The sequence below is a fragment of the Lycium ferocissimum genome, unplaced genomic scaffold, assembly GCF_029784015.1.
Source record: "Lycium ferocissimum isolate CSIRO_LF1 unplaced genomic scaffold, AGI_CSIRO_Lferr_CH_V1 ctg6613, whole genome shotgun sequence".
NCBI lineage: Eukaryota > Viridiplantae > Streptophyta > Magnoliopsida > Solanales > Solanaceae > Lycium > Lycium ferocissimum.
The window spans coordinates 16159-21544 of NW_026726427.1; positions in this window are offsets into that span (position 1 = coordinate 16159).

Below are 5386 nucleotides of genomic sequence, written 5' to 3' on the forward strand. Positions count from 1 at the left end.
GACAGATGTCAACGAACTGGAAACGCCTCTATGAGGCATCAGATGCCATTAACAAACATATTGGAGGTAGAGATATTTGACATATGCGGCATTGACTTTATGGGACCATTCCGACCATCCTTGGGAACAAGTATATTCTGCTTGCTGTCGATTATGTTTCAAAATGGCTAGAGGCAGTTCCTCTTCCAACCAATGATGCAAAGGTGATGGTGAATTTTGTGCAAAGGACATATCCTCAAGGTTTGAAACCCCGAGGACGATGATTAGTGATGGGGGTGCTCACTTCTACAACAGTTTGTTGAAGAACCTCTTGGTGAAATAGTGGGTGAAGCACAAGGTTTCTACAGCTTACCATCCACAAACGTGCGGACAAGTAGAGATATCAAATAGAGAAGTGAAGCAAATTTTAGAGAGAACTGTGAACGCCTAGAGGAAGGATTAGGAAATAAAGTTAGATGACGCCTTGTGGGCGTATCACACAGCTTATATGAGCAGCTTCTCCTTACAGTTTAGCTTACGGGAAGGCGTGTTATCTGCCGATAAAGTTAGAGCATAAAGTATATTAGGCAATCAAAAAACTTAATCTTGATATGAGCTTAGCAGGAGAGAAGAGGTTGTTGGTGTTGCACGAGCTTGATGAATACAAATGGGAGCATATGATAACGCCAAGCTGTACAAGGAGAAGACAAAGAGATGGCATGAAAAGCATATACAACATCGTGAATTCATGCCAGGGCAGCAGGTATTACGCTTTAACTCTAGGCTGCGGTTATTCCCTGGCAAGCTTAAGTCCCATGGTCTAGACCATTTGTGTTGACAAAAATACACTCCATGGCGCTGTCGAAATACAACTATGGATAGGGTGCGCAAGTTATTGGTAAATGGACAGTGTCTCAAGTGATATTAGGGCGATAAATTTGACAAGGAGAATGAGCAAGTGCTTCTTAATGATGAGTAAAGAAAGATATGCGTCGTACCGCGACGTTAAATCAAGCGCTTCTCGGTAGGCAACCCGAGTTAGCAATGTAACAATTCAAATAAAAGAAAAATATAAAAAGAGTCATGCCATGACCTTAACTAAGGTGCTAGTTGGGAGGCAACCCTACTTTTGTAGCATATATGTCACTGTTGTTCATGCTGCAGGGCTAAAAAAGGAGCGGGAACGCGAATCTAGGACAAAATATAAAAATTCAAGCTTAATGTTTGTGGTGTACTTTGCTAGTGCATCGCATAAGCAACGCACAACAGGTAAGCAGGCCAAAAATTTGGCTAAGTAAAAAGTTCAGAGAGGCGTATATTATGCGCTGGGCGTGCAATGCACAACCAATGCACGAGAGTTAATCAGAGCAAAATTTTGGCTAAGTTAAAACTTCAGAGAGGCTATTTTCATGCGTTAGGCATGCGACACAACACCAGCGCATAAGTAGTTAATCAGAGCCAAAATTTGAATAAGTTAAAACTTCAGAGAGGTTGTTTTTATGCGCTGGGTGTGCGATGCACAACCAACGCATAAGTAGGACACAAGGCAAAAATTTGGAAAAGTATAGAGTTCAGAGAGTCGGGTTTTGTCCGCTAACCATGCGACGCACAGCCAGCGCACGGATCGATCCCGCTCGAATTCTTTTTTAGGAATAAAACAGGGAAGACTCCCCAAATTTTCCCCACTCCTTACAAACTCCGTCGATCTCTCTAAACACTCTCTAAACCGACCCCAAACACCAAAACCCTTCTCAAATTTCCTTTAACTCTCAAGAAATTGGTGTGCATCATCTCATAACACAACAAAGGCAATAAATCTTCATCTTTCATCTATGAAGTGAAATTTTTTTACAGAAAATTGTGAACGCCCAGAAGAAGGATTGGGCGATAAAGTTAGATGACGCCTTGTGGGCGTATCGCACAGCTTATATGACCCCCATCGGAGGTTCTCCTTACAAATTAGTTTACGGAAAGGCGTGTCATCTGCCGATTGAGTTAGAGCATAAAGCATATTAGGCAATCAAAAAGCTTAATCTTGATATGAGCTTAGCAGGAGAGAAGAGGTTGTTCTTTGTTGCACGAGCTTGATGAATTCAAATGGGAGCGTATAAGAATGCAAAGTTGTACAAGGAGAAGATATGACAAGCATATACAACATCGTGAATTCATGCCAGGGTAGCAAGTATTACTCTTTAACTCTAGGCTGCGGTTATGTCCTGGCAAACGAAAGTCCCGATGGTCTGGACCATTTGTGGTGACAAAAATCACACCCCATGGCACTGTCGAAATACAAACTATGGATGGGGTGCGCAAGTTATTGGTAAATGGAAAGCATCTCAAGCGATATTAGGGCAGTAAATTTGACAACGAGAAGGAGCAAGTGCTCCTTAATGATGAGTAAAGAAGGATCTGCGTCGTGCCGCGATGTTAAATAAAGCCCTTCTCGGGAAGCAACCCGAGTTTGTAATGCAACAATTCAAATAAAAGAATAATACAAAAAAAGTCATGCCACGACCTTAAGTAAGGCGCTGGTTGGGAGGCAAACCAACTTCTATAGCATATATGTCACTTTTCTTCATGTTACAGGGCTAAAGAAGGATCGGGAACGCGAATCGAGAACAAAATACAAAAATTTGAGCTCCAGGCTTGTAGTGTGCTTTGCTTGTGTGTCGCATAAGCAACGCACAACAGGTAAGTAGGCCAAAAATTTAGCTAAGTAAAAAGTTCAGAGAGGGGTATATTGTGCGTTTGGCGTGCGACGCACAGCTAGCGCACGAGAGTTAATCAAAGCCAAAATTTGGCTAAGTTAAAATTTCAGAGAAGCTGTTTTCATGCGCTAGGCATGCGATGCACAACCAGGGCATAAGTAGTTAATCAGAGCCAAAATTTGACTAAGTTAAAACTTCAAAGAGGGTGTTTTCATGCGCTGGGTGTGTGACACACAACCAGCGCATAAGTAGGATACAGGGCCAAATTTAGCTAAGTATAGAGTTCAGAGAGTGGGGTTTTGTGTGCTGACCATGCGACGCACAGCCAGCGCACGGGTCGACCCGGTTCAAATTCTTTTTTAAGAACAAAACAAGGAAGACTCCCCAAATTTTCCCCACTTCTCACAAACTCCCTCTCCCTCTCTAAACACTCTTTAAACTGACCTCAAACACTAAAACACTTCCTCAAAGCTCTTTCAGCTTTCAATAAATTTGTGTGTACCATCTCATAACACAACAAAGGTAATAAATCTTCATCTTTCATCTATGAAATCCCATCCCTTTTTCCACCTTTGTGTTGAAATTTGAGATTGATGAAATAGGGTTATAGGGTTGGGCGAATTTGTGGGGGGATTTGGTATTGTTGTGCTTAAATTGGATAATGAAGGCTAGAACAATGATTCCCTAGCAAAAGAGAGCGTTCTTCAACCCTCCATTATTGTAAAACTCAAAGGGATAGTTTTATGCCCACAAGGTGTTTGTACAAAATCCTCAACCAAGTTTCTTGTGATATTGTGAAGTCTTGAGTAGCAATTGAAATTGAAACACCATTACAAGCCCTTGAATATCACCATTACCACCCATAATTCTAAAAATTAAGAATTAAAGGGTGAACCACCAACCTAAGTCCGGAAACATGAATTTTCTTAATTTAGTATGTTTGACTTCCTTATTTTTTATTTTTTTTTGTTTTTTTAGCATAAGTGTAGTTAACTTCTTTGTTTAAATTTTTGTACCATAGTTTGAATTAAGTGTGGGCTGGTTCACCCTAGGATGAACTTGAAAAGTCAATAAAGCCAAGATAGTACCCGAAAAGTGAAAAAGTTGAAACTCTAATGCATGAACACACGACTTGTAATAAGTGACTTAGGCTTAACTTGCTAATGATAATTTGGATTGTTTATGTTGTGAACTTAAACATGTATAATGGTGACTTAAGGAAAGGGAAAGGTTGATGATTGTGCCCCTCAAAAGGATCAAAGAGAACCGGAGGGGGCAAGGTCGCCCCCACTAAGAAAGGGGCAACCACCTGCAGTAGCAAGCAACTGGTAGTCCCCATTCCTCGAGCTTCTCCTCTAAGGCCTCATCCCATATTTGTAAGGATTGTGTGTATGGAAGAATGGCATAAAGACTTCCTCTGAATGACGGGTATATTCATGAACAGCCTGTTAACAAAGTGGCGTTGAAGAAGAATTTTTGGGGAATCTACAACCGAATAGTGAAAATGGGATTGAGCTTTGTGTTTGATAATCCAGGCCAGGTGAATATTGACCGGGTGTTGGATCTATAAGCAAATATCGTCTTGGTACGAATAGAGGATGGTGAGCTACATCATTCGATCAAAGTGAGGAATGAATTTGTGCCTCTAATAGCCTCCACGTTGTGTGCTCAGTTAGGAGTCCCTGATTGTCCCATGGAACCATTGCTCGAATTCATTAAAAGGCCGGACTACAAGGCCATTCGAGAAACTTTATGTGGGCCAGATTCCAAGGCCAAATGGGATAGATATAGAGAGGACCCGATGATGCACAAAACAATGCTGATGGGGGATTTTATGAAGGATGCTCGAGTGTGGATAAGGCTGCTGAACTACTATATTATGCCACTTGGCCATTTCACTACTATGCTAAAGGAGAGAGTAGCCATCGTGTATTTCTTCTTGACAGGGAAACTTGTCAACATTAGTTATTGGATCCTTCAGGAGATAATTCGTGTCAGGGAGGGAAAGTCCCTTAAGCTGAGCTTCGGGAACACGCTCACAGCATACTTGAAGAGGGTGGCACCTCATTTGGAGAGTGTACATGACAGGGTGCTCGAGTGCCCAAACAATATGATTGACATCTCTAATGTCAAATCTCCTGAGCAGAGCACTAAGCTCAACCTAACCCCAGCCCAAGAACGATCAGCTCAATCTACTGTACTGGCACAAATCTACAAGATTGTGATGATCGCTTGTGAGCAATTCGAGTTAGATGTCTCCAGTGTGTTTATGGAGTTCCCTCACACCACCTACTCATGGATTCTAGTTGGAGAGGAGGGAAAGTTATCAGCTGATGAGGATTTGTGCTCCACTGACCTCATAGCAGCCGAGATAGAGGAGAATAGTGAAGAAGAATTACAAGCACAGGATACTGATGATGAGGAGGAAGAAGAAGCCGAGCCGTCTGATGGCGAGGCTGAGTATGATGAGGATGATGACTAGGCCCTAGTGAGCCCAGGGAGTATTTCTTGCCTTAATTTATTTTTAATTTTTCCATCTATATGCTTCGAGGGCAAAGCATGATTTAAGTTTGGGGTGGGAAATACGTCCCTTGTAACAACATTTTTGAGGTTAAGGATGGTGATCAAATTGCCGTAGATTTTCTTTTTGTAGTTGTTGAGTCTTAGAGTCGGAAAAAAAAATTCAAAAAGATTTCTAG